This window comes from Rana temporaria, chromosome 5 (assembly GCF_905171775.1).
Source record: "Rana temporaria chromosome 5, aRanTem1.1, whole genome shotgun sequence".
NCBI classification, from domain to species: Eukaryota; Metazoa; Chordata; class Amphibia; order Anura; family Ranidae; genus Rana; species Rana temporaria.
This window is the reverse complement of record NC_053493.1, coordinates 169,265,386-169,286,805: the sequence shown is the minus strand read 5'-3', so window position 1 is coordinate 169,286,805 and position 21,420 is coordinate 169,265,386. Positions and strand designations below refer to the sequence as shown.

The following is a 21,420-nucleotide window of genomic DNA, read 5'->3' as shown; positions in this document are numbered from 1 at the left end:
GCAGTTGAAAAAAATGCCCAAATGCCTCTGAACTCGAGTTTAGCAGCGTCTCGTGTGCATGGGGCCTTAGTCACCAATGAATGATCCGATACCCCTCTGGGCTGATATACTATTTCCCTGATTATTTGAGAAGCTTCCACATTGCCCAGGACCAAGTCTATCCTGGACAATGTGGAATAAGAGCTGGAGCAGCAAGAATATTGCAACTCCTCTGGATTTCTCACTCTCCATATATCAAATAGCCCCACTTCCTGCAAGAGCTGATGCAGCTGGCTCTCTGCGGCATTCTGTACACTTTCCCGTGGAAATCTATCCCATTTCTTATTTATTACCTCGTTAAAATCCCCCATTGCTATAACGGGAATTCCAGTTTTATCCATCATGAAATCCATTAGTTTATACATAACTTTCAATTTAAATGGCGGGGGGATAGATATATTGTGAGGGTAGGACCCTGTGCTGTATGAGAAATTGCTGGTTTACGCCAAATTCTGGAGAAAAAAAAGACACACCAATTGGACAGCTGTGTGTCCAGCTATATAGTTCTGATCTGACATGGCTCAGGGCCCCACCCCACAGACAGGAGGTCTGTGCTGGGAGTCCCTGCCCCTTATCTATCCATCAGCAGTCATGTGCTCCCACTGAGGAGACATAAAATGCAATGTTGCAGTTAGGACTGCAGTTTACACAGAGCGCCTTGACGGGGCCTGCAGCTTACACATGCATTTGCAGATGTGTGCAACTAAGCCTCTGTTTTTAACGTACCAGTTAGACAGGGGAATTTGGTTGGTTGCTGATTGGTCGGTAAGTTTGAGCCTGGATATTCTATGTTTTTGTATGTTTATACGCCCATTCCAGCGCTCCTTATTATACCATTCATAGGTAGGGGCAGTGACTATTGTTTGTTGAATTTTTGTCATTGTGGTCAGGCAACGCACTAGCACCTTTGCTTCCATGTGCTTAGTGTGCAGTGTGTTCCTGCCCCTTTATTGAGGGCTGGGCTCCTCCAGTCACCTGCCCCTTATCTATCCATCAGCAGTCATGTGCTCCCACTGAGGAGACATAAAATGCAATGTTGCAGTTAGGACTGCAGTTTACACAGAGCGCCTTGACGGGGCCTGCAGCTTACACATGCATTTGCAGATGTGTGCAACTAAGCCTCTGTTTTTAACGTACCAGTTAGACAGGGGAATTTGGTTGGTTGCTGATTGGTCGGTAAGTTTGAGCCTGGATATTCTATGTTTTTGTATGTTTATACGCCCATTCCAGCGCTCCTTATTATACCATTCATAGGTAGGGGCAGTGACTATTGTTTGTTGAATTTTTGTCATTGTGGTCAGGCAACGCACTAGCACCTTTGCTTCCATGTGCTTAGTGTGCAGTGTGTTCCTGCCCCTTTATTGAGGGCTGGGCTCCTCCAGTCACCTGCCCCTTATCTATCCATCAGCAGTCATGTGCTCCCACTGAGGAGACATAAAATGCAATGTTGCAGTTAGGACTGCAGTTTACACAGAGCGCCTTGACGGGGCCTGCAGCTTACACATGCATTTGCAGATGTGTGCAACTAAGCCTCTGTTTTTAACGTACCAGTTAGACAGGGGAATTTGGTTGGTTGCTGATTGGTCGGTAAGTTTGAGCCTGGATATTCTATGTTTTTGTATGTTTATACGCCCATTCCAGCGCTCCTTATTATACCATTCATAGGTAGGGGCAGTGACTATTGTTTGTTGAATTTTTGTCATTGTGGTCAGGCAACGCACTAGCACCTTTGCTTCCATGTGCTTAGTGTGCAGTGTGTTCCTGCCCCTTTATTGAGGGCTGGGCTCCTCCAGTCACCTGCCCCTTATCTATCCATCAGCAGTCATGTGCTCCCACTGAGGAGACATAAAATGCAATGTTGCAGTTAGGACTGCAGTTTACACAGAGCGCCTTGACGGGGCCTGCAGCTTACACATGCATTTGCAGATGTGTGCAACTAAGCCTCTGTTTTTAACGTACCAGTTAGACAGGGGAATTTGGTTGGTTGCTGATTGGTCGGTAAGTTTGAGCCTGGATATTCTATGTTTTTGTATGTTTATACGCCCATTCCAGCGCTCCTTATTATACCATTCATAGGTAGGGGCAGTGACTATTGTTTGTTGAATCTGTGCTGGGAGTCAGGTGACTCCCAAATCTCTCAGAGAAGTCATAGAGTGGATGCATCTTTGCAGGAGGCAGATGTCATAAAGGACTGGAGAAAGCGAGGTTTGAGCTTGACTCCAGGAAACTGTTCTGAGGGACAGAAATTGCGCAGCAAGACGCTGACAGAAGAAGCTAGGTGTGTGCTTACCGTTGGGAAACGGGTAGTTCTGAGGAGCAGAACTTAGGCCTGAAACAGCTGGATGGCAAGGAGGCTAAACTGTTGAGTTTTGCAAGATACAGGAATGGTGGAACCCCCTGCGAGGGCTACTGTTGTATTTGTGAACTTCTGTGTTTTTAAATAAAAGTGGGTTACTAGGCCCTTAAAAACTCAGTTCTGGATTGGCGTACTCACTGGAAAACGCATCTATCGCTGGAGTCTAATAACCCCAATCTCAGAATATATATTTGCTAGAACATATTCCCTATTCTCAATTAGACAGTAAAGAAAAAACATATTGCCCCTCTTCATCAATACTGACCTGCTTACAGGTGAACGCCACTCCCCTTTTTACCAAGACCGCCACACCCCTTGAATAAGAGGTGTGGACCGAGTGATATTGATATTTCCTGTTCTGAACTTGTTTCTTAATGTCCTTGGTGTAGTGTGTCTCCTGCAAGCAGATCAGTCCCACCTTGTGCGCTTCCAGCATGTCATATACTACTGCTCTTTTGGCTGGAGTACCCATCCCGCGGACATTCCAAGATTCTATTTTCAATATTCTATCCTGCATTAAGTCACATCCTTATACATTCTACAAGCCAGGATATTCATATACCACCCAATAACATGGGCAAGAAACATGGAGAAGGGAAAAAAAAAAAAAAGAGAAAGGGGGCAATTCTGTTTTTACACCTCCTATTGCACCCATACTCCCAATCCCCCCTTTCTTTCTTCCCTCCTCCCCTCCCCCTTCAGGAGCACTATATGGAGCAAAACTATAACTTTCCCCACTTGCTATTTAGTGTACTTATGTGTTTTATCATTGCATTCTGTGACAACTGTGCTTGTTGTTTTTAAATATATTATCTGTGCTAATTTACATTTTACCAAGGTTTGTACTATTTGCGTGTGTGTATATATTTGTGTACATATTTTCCCCTCCATGAAATCAAACCCTTCTGTTTCCCCTGAAATACCACCCTTTGGTGATTCACCCTCCCACCTCCCTTTCTACTCTCCCTCCTCCCACCCCCTCCCTGCACCTTTCTAGGTAGTCCCTAAGGGCTTGTTTTGTGATCGGTCCATCCCCATTCCTCCATTCACTCCCATTTTCCCCTCCCCCAAAATGTTCCCCATCTCTCTACCCCTTCTCAATAATGTCTCTTTATCCCTGTAAATTTAAAAATGTCATTAACATTGATCGTGGGTGTCCTCCAGGGGGAGGCGGCTTAAAAGGAACTCTATGTGCTCTGTCTATCAAAAACAGCTGTGAAAAACTCTTCCAAATAACTTTATAAATCAAGTTTCCAAAAACTCTATGGGATTAGTCCCTTCACACTTTTCCGGGAGTCCCACCAATCTCACATTGTCCCTCCGAAGACTGTTTTCTATTTCATCCATCTTTTCATCGAACTTGCACACTTGATCCTTCATTCTCTTAACCTCTTGTTTTACTGGGTGCAGCTCATCCTCTATTTGGGATATCTTCCACTCCACCTCTGATATCCTTTCATTTGTTTTCTGGAGCTCCTGTCGCACCGAGACCAGCTCCTCTTTAATGCCCTTAATTTGATCGCACAGTTCTCCCAGTGTCTGTTTGCATTCATTAACCACCGAGAATACATCCTTTATTGTAGTGGTGTCTTCTATAGGGGGAGCCAATACTGGATCTATCTCAGCCCTTCTATCCGCTGCAGCTATATTTTTATTGATGACATTTTTAGTTACTGCTGCAGCCACTTGTCCTTGACTCTTCCTATATGATGTTATTTTGGCCAGGGCCTGAGCTGACGATCCTCCTTTAATCGTGGTTTGGTCTGATGTATGGGCATATTTTTCTAATTTGTCTGCTGCTGCGATTGCTGCCCCCCCCCCCCTTTTCCTTTGCTGACCTTGGTGATTGCGGCCCCAATATGATTGCTTAGGACTTCTCAATTCTCCTTAAACAAAAGCTTAATTTCTTAGTCATGGGGAAAAAAAAAAAGACTTGGACCCACCGGCCAGTTTAAAAAAAAAAAATAAAAAAAATAAAAAAAAGGGAGGGGAGGGAGAGGAGAAAAAAAAAAATATTTAGAAAACCTGAGGTTTATGCAGCAAAAAAAGTGTATGCGTCAATAATGGGAAAGAGAAAAAAAAAAAAAAAAAAGAGAAAACGCTAAACGCGGCAGTTTTTCCAACCTCCAGCTTTGGCTTGATACTTTTTCTCAATCATTTATGTCCAGCAATGTACCATGCACAATGCACTGAACGTTACTCACTCTGTCTTTTCGGTTCAGCATTCAGCGTTGTTACTTTAACCTGAGTGTCTCAATTCACCGTTCACTGCCCTCCTTGCTTCTCTCATGGGAAGGGGGGAGGGGCCTCCAGAGAACCTCTGAAGCCAGCACCCCCAGCCACAGGCTTAGCCGCGCTGGTATTTGTTGTGTTTGGAGGATCGTGGTCTGTTGAAGGGGACACGTGACCAACCCAAGCGCCAGGAGAAACAAGCCTACTGCTGCTGATCCCCACGAAGCTCCGGAAGACTGGCGAGCATCTGGCAGGCATCCAAAACAAGGCGAGGAGGGAAGCCCCCACCACCGTTCGCTCCAACACGGCAGCCACACAGCAGACGAGTGAGCAAGAATAAAGTGGTTAAATAGCCAGGTTTAGCGCCGCTCCTCCAGAAACAGAGCATAGCCACTGCGATATGACAGTTTATAGTATGACGTCATTGTCGTAATGCAGCCAGAAAGGATTATGGCATGGAAAGTATTTTGATGCCGTAACTACTCTGGTGACGCCATAGAAAGGGTGAGAGCGTTAGGTAGTCGTGGCCAAGTGGTTAAGGCGATGGACTAGAAATCCATTGGGGTCTCCCCGCGCAGGTTCAAATCCTGCCGACTACGCTCTTTTCAAAGGCAGGGTCAACTCAACATTCCTCGCTGCAACTTGTGTTTTTCACCGGCATAAGGTTTGCATTGATCGTCTTGGTTTCGTTCTGTCATTTGTTGCCCTGTTGGCACCGCCTCCAATCAAGTCAGCCATCAGGTAGTCGTGGCCGAGTGGTTAAGGCGATGGACTTGAAATCCATTGGGGTCTCCCCGCGCAGGTTCAAATCCTGCCGACTACGATTTGGTGAAGAAAAACGCTGCCTACGGTTATCATGTTCAGGGGAGCACCTGCTGATAAGGGAAGGATTTGTTGAAAGCTGTGGACCCGTTGATGAAAAGTCTTAGCCGTTTGGACTCCTCTTTCAGCACCTATTAGGAAGCTCAGGACCGCTATTGCGACGGTGTGGCAGCTCTGTCGATGTCCCAATACCCGGATGTAACCCCCCCCCCGAAGCTATGTACGAGGATGGCTACAGGGGCTTCGATCTCAGTTAAGAAATTGATAATGAGCTAGTATGCTATGCATACTAACTCATTACGCCTTTGTCTTGCAGGGTTTTATTTATATATTTTTTTCACTAAGGGTTTTCAACCAATTTAAGAGGGGGGGGTATAAATGCGTCTCAACCACACCTTTTTACTCCTTCCCCATACAGCAAGTGAAACCATAGCCCTACTGTATTTTTCTGCCTCCTTGTAATGTTCGCCATGAGCTCCCAGACCTCTACTTCCCCCCCACTTCTGTTTGTTTGGAACAAAGAGTGTACATTAGTTGTAGTCAAGTGTACTGCTCTATGCACACTAGACATCACATGGTCATTAGTCCATATTGGGAGCAAGCACAAGAGGATGGCTACATTTTCAAAAACAGTGGGACCCTGAAGAACAAAAGTAGTCAGTCACTCTTAAAATGAATTTAGATCACCACAGCAAAAAATAAAAATTCAAGTAAAAATATTTTTTGGGGGGGGAAAAGCCAATAGCAATAGAATGTACATTTTTGAGTTAAGAATAATGGGATTTTTGTACTCACCGTAAAATCCCTTTCTCTGAAGTTTATTGATGAACACAGCACTTAAATCTTGACCTTAGGGTTAAATCGCCACCTTCAGGGGAGTACTAGGCAGAACATGTTAAAAACCGCAAAAACTGCACAGTACCACCCAGGGGGCAGTCACACTGCATCCAGTATCTCAGTTTGTCAAAAAGGAGGGGTGGGTGCTGTGTCCGTCAATGAACTTCAGAGAAAAGGACTTTACGGTGAGTACAAAAATCCCATTTTCTCTTTCATTCATTGATGGACAGCACTTAAATCTTGGCCTTAGGGATGTCCCCAAGCTAAAAACTCCACCCATAACAACCAGAGCTCCTCAACGGAGTAGTTGCAACCTTAAACAGCCGCCTGCAAAACCTTGAGTCCGAAGGAAGCATCCGCAGATGCACTCACATAAACCTTGTAAAATTTTGTGAACGGATGACAAGGTCGCCGCCTTACACACCGGAGAAACAGACACTTGATGTCAGAAAGCCCAAGGAGCATCAATTGCCCTGGTCGAATGTGCCATGACAGGAAAGGGAGGTGCCTGCCCTTTTAAGGCATAAGCCTGGATCACGATCTGTCTAATCCACCGAGAAATGGTGGCCGACGATACCGCCAGGCCCTTCTTCGGACCAGTTACCGACAAACAGTGAGTCTGACCTCTGAAATAAAGCCGTAGCAGACAGATACACCCGTAGAGCCCGAACCAGGTCCAAGGAATGCAAGCAACCTCTTTGGAATGCGACAGCTGCGGACACAAGGATGGAAGCATAATGTCTTCATTCAGATAAAACGCCAAAACAACCTTAAACAACCTTAGGAAGAAATGAAGGCTGCGGGCGTAGCACCGCCTTATCCCTGTGTAGGATCAGGTAGGGAGACTTACAAGACAAGGCCGCCAACTCAGAAACTCTCCTGGCAGATGTAATAGCCACCAGAAAGGCTTCCTTCTGAGAGAGCGTCAAGGGGATCTCCCTAATGTTTTCAAACGGCGGTTTCTGAAGTACCGAGAGCACCAGATTCAAATCCCACGGAGACAGTGGTGGCCGAACCGGAGGGGACACGTCGAACCCCCTGCACAAAACGTACTCGCCAATGAATGAGTTGCCAAGGGATACTGAAAAAAAAAAAAAAGACAGCCAAGGTAGATATCTGCCCCTTAATGGTGCTTAAGGCAAGTTTCTGATCCACTCCCTGCTGCAAAAATAGCAAAATCCTGGAAACTGAATACGTACGCGGATGTCGCCCCATCTCCTCACACATAGAGATGTAGGCCTTCCATGTGCGATGATAAATCTTCAGAGAAGATGACTTCCATGCCCTTATCATAGTGGAGATTACCGAGTTCGACAGACCTCGGTCCCTTAGCGCCTGACTTTCAACAGCCACGCTGTTAAAGCCAGCAACTGTAAAGCAGGATGAAGTATAGGGCCCTGCGACAGAAGGTCCTCCCGCATGGGTAGTCGCCAAGGAACATCCACCACCATTCGCACTAAGTCGGCGTGCCAGGGACACCATGGCCAATCTGGGGCATTTAGAATCATCGGAATTCCCTCGGTCTCCACTCTGCGAAGCAGACGCTGTAGAAGTTTTATGGGTGGGGGGGCATAAATCAGCCGATAATGCCCCCATGGAGCTACCAACGCGTCTGCCGTGTCCGCACAGGGATCCAGCATCTGATGACTTGGATAGTCTTCCTGCCAGGTTTTCCAAGCTCTCAGAAGGTGGTCATCCAGGTAGCCCACGATTGCGATTCCTCGCTGTTGCAGCAAAGCCAGAATCGGGGAGAGCACCTTGGTAAAACCCTTGGTGCCGACGCCAGGCCAAAGGGGAAAGCTACAAGCTGGTAGTGCTCGTCCCCAACCGCAAACACCTCTGATGCCCGACGCATATGGGGACATGCAAGTACGCATTTTTTGATGTCCAGGGATGCCAAAAAAATCCCTCGGATGGGGTGCAGCGACCACAGAGCGAACCGATTCCATCCTGAACCTTTTTACCTTCACAAAAGGTGTTGAGGGCCTTGAGGTTCAGGATCGGACGAACCCCCTCCTTCTTTGGAACTACAAAACAGATTGGAGTAGAATCCTTCTGCGGTACCGGTACCGGGCAGAACGTGACCTGGTTATTCACATACCAAAAGGTCCTGGGCCCCTCTACTTTCCACCCCTCTAGGCTTGAGGAACGCTCAGACGCAACCCTATCCCCACATAACCCTATAACCAAAGGGGGTCCACATCCAGATAACCACTTGGTTTGTGTAAACTGAACTATGATTTGTATTGCTCTTCCTCCGTGGCCCCTGATGGCGGTCGACAACCAGAAAAGCGTTGGGCATACACACACCATCAACTAGGAGAGTGTTTTTTCGTCTATTTGCCATTTGTTTATGGCACATGTATTGTTTTAGTGTTATTGTTTTGTACCTGTACATCTGTTTTTACATGCACCGTGGGTGCTTGCTACGTGCATTACTACCAAGTTCCAGTATATGTACTAATTTCTATTAAAAGACCTGATTTTTACCTTGACATTTTGTTTGGCCGTTAAAATCCCACCTAGGGGGAGATACTCTCTTTTTGTTCTAATACTGAGGGATGTGGCCAATACAAATGTTATACATGAACCAGTGAGTACCTCTTCCTTTTTCAATAACACAGTGTGAAACGCGTCAACAGTTTTTCTATTTTTGAATTTTCACAATAAAAGGCACATTTTTATTCGCAGTGCGGATGTCCAGAAGAATTTCTTTTGTTTTGCAATTTCATATTCATTGCCTGCACCCGTGGTTCTGGGAGAAGCAATCACCTGAGCGGCTCCTTTCTCTTTGCCACCACAGGGATGTCTGGGGAAGAAGCGGCCTTCCGATGCCATGCTGACACACCTCGTCTGACACCCATTAGGGACCGCAGGCCAATTACACCAAAGTCCACCCTCCCTCAGCACAGGTACACAAATTTTATATTCATTGCACACCTTTTTATATTGCACACTTGCATCAGTTGCACCAAGCACTTTTGGACTATTTATATTCTGGATATTTTTTTTATATATATAATATCTCATGATGTTTTTTCATATTTTTAATTATTTATGACATCACATAGAACAGCGCCATACCTACCATCTCTTCTTCTCCATTCATTTTACTTCACCTATGGTTATAGTAACAAGTAGAGGCTGCAGTTCTATAAAATGTATTTCACATTTTTATTTTATTTTTTACAACCTTTGCCAGTATTTAAAATCCTTAGCGCAGATTCACACACCTACACTCTCCTAGCTGCCACAGACTGAGGGAGCCCCCCACAGGACTCACCGCCCTAACTCAGGTATTGCGCTGTACTACCGTCTGCTATTCCTCACAAGGTGTTCTGTGTAATTTGCACTGTTCCAGAGGGATAGTCAGTGCTAGAGGCAAAAACAAGCTGAGACTACAAGAAAATGGCCGCCTCAGCAAGAAAAAAATCACAATAGGCGTTTATCGATTGGTTTGCGCAAAATTTATAGCGTTTACAAAATAGGGAATAGTTTTATTGCATTTTTATTAATTTTTTTTTTTTTACTACTAATGGCAGCGATCAGCGATTTTTTTCGTGACTGTGACATTATGGCGGACACTTTAGACAATTTTGACACATTTTTGGGACCATTGTCATTTTCACAGCAAAAAATGCATTTAAATTGCATTGTTTATTGTGAAAATGACAGTTGCATTTTGGGAGTTAACCACAGGGGGCGCTGTAGGAGTTAGTGTTCACTTAGTGTGTGTTTACAACTGTAGGGGGGTGTGGCTGTAGGACTGACGTCATTGATCGAGTCTCTCTATATAAAGGGATCACTCGATCTATGCAGCGCCATAGTGAAGCACGGGGAAGCCGTGTTTACATACGGCTCTCCCCGTTCTTCAGCTCCGGGGGGGCGATCGCGACGGAGCGGCTATAAACGAATAGCCGCGCCGTCGTCCCGGATCGCTCCCCGTGGAGCCGATTGGACCCCCCACCCGCTAGAAGGCAAGGACGTACATGTACGCCCATTTGCCTGTACGTGCCATTCTGTGGACGTACATATACATGCGGCGGTCGGGAAGTGGTTAAAAAAAAAAAAATAATAATAATAATATAATATCACATTTAGAATTTGTGGAAGTGATAGAGTACACTTTCAGCTGCACAGAAATACATGGCAAATATTAGTATTTTATGATATGGTAGTATTAAACAAAATGTGGACAAATGGCATTAACTCATTGAGAATTTTCCATTCTGGAATACTCCTACATCAATGTGCAGAGTACATGCTGAAAAATAATTGTTCAACGTGGATGCCAGCCCTGAAAACTGTACTCGAACCTACTTTTACTAGTCACCAGCTTTGTGGGTGCTCAAACAAACAGTTTACACCACATAAATTAATGCAATGTCATTTTATTTAATTAAAAATGATTACCCCTTTTATTAAGTATTTTACACCTCATAGCATCCATTTGCAGTTTAAATTTGCTGCCATGCGAATTTCTTTCAGGCTTTCTAGCAGTGTAAATTGAAATGACTTTAATATGAAGTGCATTCATGCTAAATAAGAGGCTTACAAAAGCACATGTATTATTTTAGCTGCATGCTTCAGAGTCATAAATTAGTTTTTTTATTCATTGCTGGAGGAAGGAAAAAAACTGGTCCGATTGGAAATTTTCACTAGAGCAAGACTGTCCTGCTTTGTCGTCAAGAAAATACTGCTCGGGAAGAGAAGAAGAAAAAAGCTAAAAAAAAAATCTCAGTTTAGGCCAATACATATTGGCCTAAACTGAGATTTCTTTTTATTTTATTTTATTTTTTAGCTTTTTTCTTCTTTCTTCTACATATTTTTGGGACAAAAAATAAATAAATTAATAAATAAATCGCAATAAGCGTATATTGATTGGTTTGTGCAAAAGTTATAGCGTCTACAAAATAGGGGATAGTTTTATAGCATTTCAATTATTATTTTTTTTACTAGTAATGGCAGCAATCTGCAATTTTTATCGTGACTGAGACTTTATGGTGGACGCATCGGAACTTTTGACACATTTAATAATGCACTGATTACTGTGAAAATGACACTGACAGTGAAGGGGTTAAGTGTGTCCTAGGGAGTGATTCTAACTGTTAGGGGGAGGAGCTACCAGTAACACACCACTGTTCATGATCACAGGGAACAGTAGATCACCGACGTGTCACTAGGCAGAACAGGGGAATGCCTTATTTACAAAGGCATCCCCCTATTCTGCCTTTGCCGCCCGCAGAGCGGCAAATTTAAAGGGACGTACAGGTACGCCCCTTTGCCTGCCCGTGCCATGGTGTCAACTTATATCGTCGTGCGCTGGTCGGCAAGCCGTGAACGAGTTTCAGCTGCTTTGGTGTTAATGAAACTAACAAGTGCACTAGATGTGCAAAAATGAGACAACCTCCAAAACAGGAATTGTTTTACAGGTGGAGGCCACCAACATTTTTTTACTCATCTTTTCTGACTGTTTTTCACTAGTTTTGCATTTGGCTAGAGTCAGTGTCACTACTGGTAGTAAGAGGCGTTACCTGGACCCTATAGGGGGTTGCATAGGCAGTCCAACTCCTCAAGGATGCCACATCAATACGTGCCATTGCCAGAAGGTTTACTGTGTCTCCCAGCAGTCTCAAGAGCATGGAGGAGATTTCAGGAGACAGGCAGTTATTCTAGGAGAGCTGAACAGGGTCCTTAACCCATTAGCAGGACCGGTATCTGCTCCTTTGTGCAAGGAGGAACAGGATGAGCACTGCCAGAGCCCCACAAAATTACTTCCAGCAGGCCACTGGTGTAAATTTCTCCACCAATCAGAAACAGACTTCAGGAGGGTGGCTCAACATCCTCTAGTGGGCCCTGTGCTCACTGTCTGGCACCGCAGAGCTCTCTTGGCATTTGCGATTGAACACCAGAATTGGCAGGTCCGCCACTGGCACCCTGGGAAAAAAAAAAAAAAACACACACCTGCAAGACAAAGCCATAATGAGCTAGTATGCATAGCATACTAGCTCATTATGAATTACCTACCTTAGAGCGAAGCCCCCGCACCGGCCCTCGTACACTGGTCCGGCGACATCGCTCCCGTAGTTACTTCTGGGTATCGCGGGCTCAGTCGCTGCGATTGGCAGGAGCCACGATGACGTGACTTCCTAACGGTACACTCACTGAAGAGACGGCACGTACGAGCCGTTGCTTCAGTGCGCATGTGCCTCTGACGTCGGCACATGCAGATACAGCGGATATCTCCTAAACCTAGCAGGTTTAGGCGATATCCAAGTAGCTATGGGTAAGCCTCATTACAGGCTTACACGTAGCAAAAAGTGATTGTAAAGGGTTTACAACCACTTTAATGATAGCTTACCAACTGGGCTGATTGTTTTTCGCCAAATGGGGTACCAATATTCAAATAAAAGGGTCAAGATACAGTGATGTGCAAAAAAATAAAAAAAAAGGAAGGTGTCGTAATGAGACACAGTAAACAGCAACACAGAATGCTACAGCCGGCAGGGCTTGAAAAAAAAAAAAAAAAACAGGGTAATATTTTTCTTACACTCCAGTGACATACAGAATGACCATATTACTCTGTGCGTTTTGCTTCTCCTTTGATAGTTCAAGATTTTTGCTTGACCTACTGGATCTAATGAAGGTCCTGTCTGGGTAGCCAAAAACTATTAAAGCACTTTTGAGACTCTCATGTCCTTTGTCTTTAGGACGATTTGCTGATACCACTACAGCCTAGTATTGCAAAGTTCTTATAATTTCTAGTTCTTGTTCCAGTGTTTTTGTGAAAATTTCCAAATTGGGCCCAAAGTCTCAATCTTTGTGTGACCACCATTATTTTCCAGCACTGCCTTAACCCTCTTGGGCATGGAGTTCACAGGTTGCCACTGGAGTGCTCTTCCAATCCTCCATGACATCACGGAGCTGGTGGATGTTGGAGACCTTGCACTCCGCCTTCTGTTTGAGGATGACCCACAGATGTTCAATAGGGTTTAGGTCTGGAGACATGCTTGGCCAGTCCATCACCTTTACCCTCAGCTTCTTTCTTTAGCAAGGCAGTGGTCGTCCTAGAGGCGTGTTTGGGGTCATTAACATGTTGGAATTCTGCACTGCGGCCCAGTCTCTGAAGGGAGGGAATCATGTTCTGCTTCAGTATGTCACAGTACATGTTGGCATTCATGGTCCCCTTAATGAACTGTAGCTCCCCAGTGCCGGCAGCACTCATGCAGCCCCAGACCATGACACTCCCACCACCATGCTTGACTGTAGGCAAGACACAGTTGTCTTTTTACTTCTCACCTGGTTGCCGCCACACACGCTTGACACCATCTGAACCAAAAAAAAAATAAAAAAAAATCACCAGACCACAGGACATGGTTCCAGTAATTCATGTCCTTAGTCCGATTGTCTTCAGAAAACTGTTTGCACATGGACATTAAAGGTATTGTTATCAACAATAAAACATATAAATTGGCAGCCTTTGCGGATGACATCCTATTATTCCTTACCAACCCAATAATTACAATTCCCAATCTACTAAAGGATTTTTCCCTATTTAAGACCAATTCAAATTTTAAAATGAACTTCTCTAAATCCAAGGCTCTAAACATTTCCTTACCCACTGATATAGTAGACCAATGCAAACTTAATTTCCCATTTACATGGGAAAATGAATCTATACCATATTTAGGAATTAATTTGTCATCAAACATGGATGATCTATACACTAATAACTTCATTCCTTTGTTAAATGCGATCAAGAAGGATTTACTTGAATGGAACAAAGGTTTCTTCTAGTGGTTTGGGAGAGCCAACATAATCAAGATGAGTATCCTACCTATAATTCCAGGGCTGTGGAGTCGGAGTCGGAGTCGGGGGAAATTTTGGGTACCTGGAGTCGGAGTCGGCAAACAATGCACCGACTCCGACTCCTACTAAATTTAGATTGGAAAAAAAAAAAAAAAAAAAAAAAAGCAAGTTTAAATGTCCCAATTCACAAAAAGTTATAATTAATGACTTCTCTACTGTAAGAATAAAGACCAATGCATGCAGTGCCTCACGTAACCGCAAAACGAACACGTTAAGTGACCGTGAAGAAGCATGCTTTTCATGTGCTTCACTATATGGCACGCAACGCACAATTAGGAGCTGCAATACTTATACTTTCCATAGTGTTGTGTTCTGCTTTTACAGGGAACGCAGCGTCCATGTGTAACCTAGCCTCTCACTGATAAGGGATTAAATAAATATGTTTTTTGCAGGACTAGAGAGTGAGACACTTGTATAAGTGAAGGGAATGGAGGGCCAATAGTTCAAGACTGAAGCTGTAAACCAGCCCTCAAAATTTCCACTCGCCTACTAGCATTTGGCGAGTGGATTTAAGCTGGGGGCGAGTGATGATTGGGCTGCATGACCAATCTTCCTCCAATCTGTGCCTACACTTAGAGTCCCGATGAGATTGGTGGCCGAAGAGGAAAGGTGCATGCTCGGGAAAAGTAGTCTGGTGAGCCAGGCAGAGCAGTACACAGGTGCTCTCCTTACAATTCTCATTAAGCCATGGGACCTAACAGTATGACCTCTCTGAGCCTGCCCCCCTCCCCCGGGCCCCGACCAATGTAGCTGGAGAGCAGAAAGTAATGAGTGAGGTGGAGGATTGCCAAAATTACCACTCCGGTGCAGCGCTCACTGAGAGTTAATTGCCCTGACATGAGAGCGGCAGCCTTCCAGTTTGTGCAGTTTTCTTCTCCTTGTGCTCTATGTAAGTGTCCAACAGTTTAGCCTGAGCACTGTGAGCAGACTGGTCTCAATGTGTGCTGTGCGCTGTGCTATGGTGTCAATGGCTGTGCAGTTGTGTGGATCTCAGCGCTGGATTGTACTCCCTCCCACTGTGCTGCAGCTCCTCTCCTCTCTGCCAGCCTGAATAAATGGGGGGAAGTGGGGACATGCAAGCGTGGAGCCGCCCACACAGGCTCCTGATGATGAGATGAATGGGAGAGCGAGAGAGGATGGATGGGAGTTGCAGAGGAGACAGGATGAGAATGGGGAAGAGACCCAGTTCTAATGCCCTGTCCCTCTGGTCTGCCCCCAGTGCCCTGTCCCTCTGGTCTGCCCCCAGTGCCCTGTCCCTCTGGTCTGCCCCCAGTGCCCTGTCCCATTTTGTTAAAGTTGTTGTTGGTAATATTTAATTTTGTAACTTGATTCTGCATAAAACATTGTCATTCCATGAGATAATCTATGAGGGCGTGTTTACAGGTGCAATTAGGCGCAGGGCAGTGTATGAATTAGGTGGGGCAACTGGTGGCGAGTAACTCTTGAGGCCTGGCTAGTAGCTCAGGACTTGAAATTTTGAGCCCTGCTGTAAACCATTGGAAAAACTGCTGTCATTTAGCTAAGGCTATAAAAACTTGTAAACTCTGATTGTTGGCTTAAACTTTAAACATGACTATGGGATTCTCCTAGGAAAATCATGTTTTAGAATAAAAAACGTTGTTTTCATTGCGTTTGTCTTTTGCTTAAACTGTGCAATACAGTAGACTGTTGGCTTCCCAGCCAGTAGTCCTGTGGTAGGTTGCGTTTCTTTCCCTCAAGGAATGTATAAAATACATTCGCATATTAATACAGGAGGAGTCGGAGTCGGAAGTACATAAAACTGAGGAGTCGGAGTCGGAACATTTATCTACCGACTCCACAGCCCTGTATAATTCTATACCTATTCCAAACTATTCCTATTAAAATCCCTAACACATTTTTCAAAACTTTTAAACAAATTTGCTTGAAATTTCTATGGAATACTAGACAACCCTGAATCAAATGGGACAAACTTACAATCCCAAAACTCTTAGGTGGAATTGGGCTGCCGGATATTAAGAATTATTATTGGGCCTGTCATATGTCTAGAATTATTAATTGGCACCTCCACAGATACTCTAAAGATTGGATATGTTTGGAAGAATCTTTATTTTCTACACCAATCCCTTTAAAACATCTTCCATGGACCCTAGAAAAATTCCGCAATCTGCCAACGCTCATCCCATTACAGGGACCTCCCTCAAGATCTTTAGATCCCTATGTAAAAATTTCTACCATATATGGTCCTATTACCCCAATTACTTTTAATCCCGAAGTGTCTCGGAGACCTTATATTATCACTTCCTCTGATTCAAATTCCGAAGTAACTTGCTGAGCTGAACTTTTTTTTGAACGAAGTACTCTTATATCTTTTGAATGTTTTTCCACTAAATTCCCGAACCTTATCATTTCCCCACATGACTTTGAATTGATCACTCATTTTTTGAACAAATTTGGTTTCACTAATATCTGGCACAGACCTAAAACCACTTTTGAATCAATTTGTGTGAAAGATGCTCCCCAGGGCCATTTGATATCCCTCATATATAATATTTTAAATTCAACAGTACACCCACAATTGGACGATACGAATAAAAAAATGGGAAAGGGATCTGAAAATTTCGATTTCTAACGACCAATGGAATTCGGTCTTTCATCGCCTACATAAAGGTTCATTAAACATCCTGATTCAGGAAAATAGTTACAAGATATATTCAAGATCGTATAGAACCCCTTATGTTATTAATAAATACAGTCCGAACATCTCCCCTTTGTGTTGGCGCTGCAAGATTGAAACTGGTACACTACTCCATATGTGGTGGGAATGCCCAATTATTGCACCCTTCTGGAAAAACGTCCATGATCTTATAGTATCTATCACCACTTACACCCCGGACTTTACAGCTGAACAATACCTACTACATCTTTCTTCGCTACCCAATTCGATATATAAAAACTCTATTATCATACATCTTATCAATGCGGCCAAATTATGTATCCCCATCAAATGGTCACACACTTTCCCCCGTAAAATCTGAATGGATACGCAAAGTTGACCATATCGCATATATGGAAGACCTGATATATCAATCTAAAGACTCTTCTAGGTACTTCCAAGATAAATGGACATGTTGGTCTCATTTCACAAAATCTGCAGAATACCAAAACGTTGTTACATTCTTAAGGAGATCCTGAATTTGATATCATGCTTCTGTCACTCTTCTTATTGATTATATATCGTTATATTGCCAGTGATTTTAAGTAATTGGAACTCTCAATCTTTCCCATTACCTATACCTTTCCTTGTTCTTTCCTTTCCCCCTTGGATGATTTATTCTGCATTATATGTCCTTATGATATATTTATGGATTACTGATTTTCTGACGTGATCATTGTTGTATGTTTTTATTTCTCTTAAATGTACTATTTCTTATCCAACTTCGCATGTGCATTTTAATATTGATACTCTGATTGTACTTATTTAACTTAAAACCCAATAAACAAATTTGAAGGAAAAAAAAAAAAAAACAAAAAAAAAAAAACTGTTTGCGGGCTTTCTTATGCATTATCTTTAGAAGAGACTTCCTTCTGGGACAAGAGCCATGCAGACCAATTTGATGCAGTGTGTGGTGCATAGTCTGAGCACTGACAGGCTGACACCCCACCTCCACCCCTTCAACCTCTGCAGCAATACTGGCAGCACTCATAAGTCTGTTTCCCAAAGACAACCTCTGGATACAACGCTGGGCATGTGCACTCAACTTCTTTGGCCGATCATGGCAAGGCCCGTTCTGAGTGGAACCTGTCCTGTTAAACCACTGTATGGTCTTAGTCATCATGCTGCACAGGTAGAAAAAAATTATACAATCATTTTTTTTTTATTTAAATCAGATTTGTATCAATTTTTTTAAATAAAATGCTTTTGAAGTAAAAATCTATCTAAAGATGTTTTCTATTTAAGATACATTAATAATGTAGTTTATTCAGCATTAAATGGAACTTAGATATATAGCACAAGGCTGTGAATTCTGCAATATTTACATTTCTGGTAAACTCATTCAATTAATCCAAGCTCTGCAAGCGGAGATAACATGCACTGCATTGATGCATTCACACACTTTCACAGTAACCATGAGATGAAACAAAGTTCAACAATATTCCTTATCCCATTGTTTTGCAAATATATGTACACTACAAACGGTATGATTGTTTAAAGAGTGATACATCTGAACCTGGCTCCAAGTGTGAGGAGGAAGGGCAAGCAGTAAAAATGAAAGTAAACCTAAGCAGCTTATAAACCTTGTGATCTTTCTGCACATAGCTTGAAGTGCTTTACTCCTTGCAAAGTGGCAGCAGGCCGTAAATGAGACCCAGTTTGGGAATATTTACTAACCTGACAGCTTATTATTCTAAATAGGAAACCATCATTTTGTTTGCAAATATTAAAGCATCCAACTAGCAGCAAGTCCTTACATTTAAAGAGCACCTGTCATTTCAGATCCATCATGGCAGCGTCTGTTAGCTGGCATCCACGCACCTGCTGCCGCCACCTCCCTCACCTTGTTGCGTCACTGCTGCATCACCAGCTGTCCCATTAAAGTGAATGGGACGGTCGGTGAGTCAACAGCAGGTCAGAGGAGGAGCCGCTGCGGGACAAAGATAACAGTTGCTCTTTAAAAATGGTGATTTAAAGTGACTTGATTTAAATCAAATCCACCCTGGTGCTGCAGCTCAGTTTAAATGTCTTGGCAATCTTCTTAAAGATGGCATAGGCTATATGTAGAGCAACAATACTTTTTTTCAGTTCTTTGCCATGAGGTGCAATGTTGAACTTCCAGTGACCAGTATGAGAGAGCGAGAACACCAAATTTAACACACCAGAGATCTTGTACACCAACGAGTCACATAACATGGGGAGGGAAATGGCTAATTTGGATATTTTTTACGCCATCGGTTTAGACATTAGTTATTTTGAAGGGACAGAAAATTTACACTGTTATACAAGCTGTACACCTATTTTCAAAAATGTGAGGGGTGTACTCACTCTTGTGAAATATATAGTTTCAGGGTTCAGGGGGTGAGGTGCACATCGGTCACAGGAATATGTGTAATGCAATCAGGCCTTGCTGCACAAAGATACTTTAAAGTGGAGTTCCACCCATAAATATAACATTACATCAGTAGTTTTAAAAAAATGTCATTAGTCCTTTACGAATTTTTTTTTTTTTTTTAGATGCCTTCAAAGTGTTGTTGCTAGGCAGAATAGTTAATCTTCCCACTTCCTGCACCTAGGTGCTTAATGCTTCCTAACCTACACCGCACAGACTCCTGGGAATGTAGTGGGTGTAACTTTCCAGGAGTCTGTGCACTCCCCAGTCTCAAAGAATCATGTGATTTGGACAGCACAGGTGCTGAAACCTGATCTGACACTGCTTGTGCAGCACTGAGCATGTGCGAGATTTGCAAGGCTGAAATCCAGGAAGTCATACAGTCTGGCTTCATGATGCCCCCACTTAAGATGGCCCCAGTCAATTTCTATTTTATAAAGTGTCTAAATGCTGTAACAACCTAACAAAACGGACCTTAGTTTACAGACTAAGGGCTCTTTCACACGTCCGTCCGTTTTTTGGACGTCCGTTAACGGACCGCAATGCTTCCCTATGGGCTAGCGTCCGTTAGCGGATGAGCATCCGCTAACGTCCGTTAGCATCCGTCTGCGTTCAGTTCCGTTTTTTTTATAGGAAGAAAACCCTATTTTTCTTCCGTCTAAAAAACGGAACGGACGTTAACGGATGATCCGTTTATCATCCGTTCCGCTAACATCCGTTTTCTATGTAAAAAGCCCCAAAAAAAAAAAAATAAACGGATGGAAAAACTGATCTAAAAACTGATGCAAAAACTGATGCAAAAACGGATCAACTGATGAAAAAAAAACTGATCTGAAAAACTGAACGGACGTGTGAAAGAGCCCTTACTTTACTAGAATACATTAAGCTTGTGTATTACAGGGGTATTTATATTTAAAAAGTGAAATTGTGGCCGGAACTCCACTTTAATGAAAAAGTTCCATGGTATTCATGGTAACAGTTTCGCGCTTAAGCAGATAATGACCTTCTTCAAAGGCCAAATATTTGCCTGAAATAGTTACCAAGAAACTTTGATGTCTTTAAACTTTTCCATTAAAGTATTTTTGCACAGCAATCCCGTTTCTATAATTGTTATATTATATATAAAAGAAAAAAAAATGTGTGTATATAATATATTATACACACACTTTTTTTTCAGTTGAGCATCGTTTAATTTCCCTCTCGGCTCTCCTTAGACAACAGTTCTGGAAGCTTCTTGCACAATATCAACTTTACATGACTTGCACATCACCTCTGTCTTCTCTCTTCAGTGTTGCACTCCCAGACACAATCTTCTTAACAATTGTTACATCCTCCTCTCATATGTATGCTTTTTTCTCCTTTGTGGTCATTCTTTGCACTCACTGTAGTACACAGAATAGGTAGTGACTGCACTCCCAGGAATTGTTTTGGGCCATCATCACTGATAGACGGCAAGGTGAATTCACACAGACCTGCTGCACTCGCTGCTGTCACAGAACACAGACTCATTCCCAGCAGACCACACACTCAGTCACAGCATGCAGTCAGAAGAGACCGAGTCACAAAACTTCCAACAGAGAGTGCTTTTGGGTTTTCACCGTCAGCATGCGGCTGCTCTGAGTCAGCTCAAATGCAGATCAGGGTTTCTTTGTTCCCAATCTGTGTCTATGGACACAAAAGGGGCTTCAGAGTTATAACAAATAATCTCCATAAAAAGTCACTAAAGAGAAAAAAAGTCTTCAAGTAATAGCATGCATCCTATCCTATTTTGTCCTCCCATACTTTTCACTCCCCCCCCCCCCCCCATTTAGAGCATTTATTGTGTAAGCTGCCATAGCATTCTCTCTACGCTTGGGCTGAAAAAACTAATCAACATAATAATTGATTATGAAAATAGTTGTCAACCATTTTCATAATCGATTAGTTGGCCTGCATACAGAATGCTTTAATTTGTTTGCAGATCAGAAACAATCAAGTACTGGCCATGATATTTTTTTATTTGCACGGACATACAATAGTGCAGGACAAGCTTTTGGGGTGCTCCAAGGTTCTCTAAGGTCCGTTGGACTTCTGCCAAAAAAAGTCTGATGGAGGCTACACACGGCTGGACTTTCTTTTTTTTTTTTTTTTTCTGGGAAAGTCCAGCCGTGTGTACGCGGCATAAAAATAGAATTTTTA

At 43.3% G+C, this 21,420-nt stretch overlaps 1 protein-coding gene and 2 non-coding genes across 4 annotated transcripts in view; 2 read left to right on the top strand and 1 right to left on the bottom strand.

Annotated features, from left to right (window-relative positions):
- The window catches only part of SLC12A7 (solute carrier family 12 member 7), a 574,243-nt gene that overhangs the window by 388,759 nt on the left and 164,064 nt on the right, over nt 1-21,420 (bottom strand). The window lies entirely within an intron of this gene.
- On the top strand, nt 5,145-5,226 carry TRNAS-AGA. The gene has a single exon. It is a non-coding gene; the product is annotated as a tRNA-Ser (tRNA).
- TRNAS-UGA lies at nt 5,369-5,450 on the top strand. The gene has a single exon. It is a non-coding gene; the product is annotated as a tRNA-Ser (tRNA).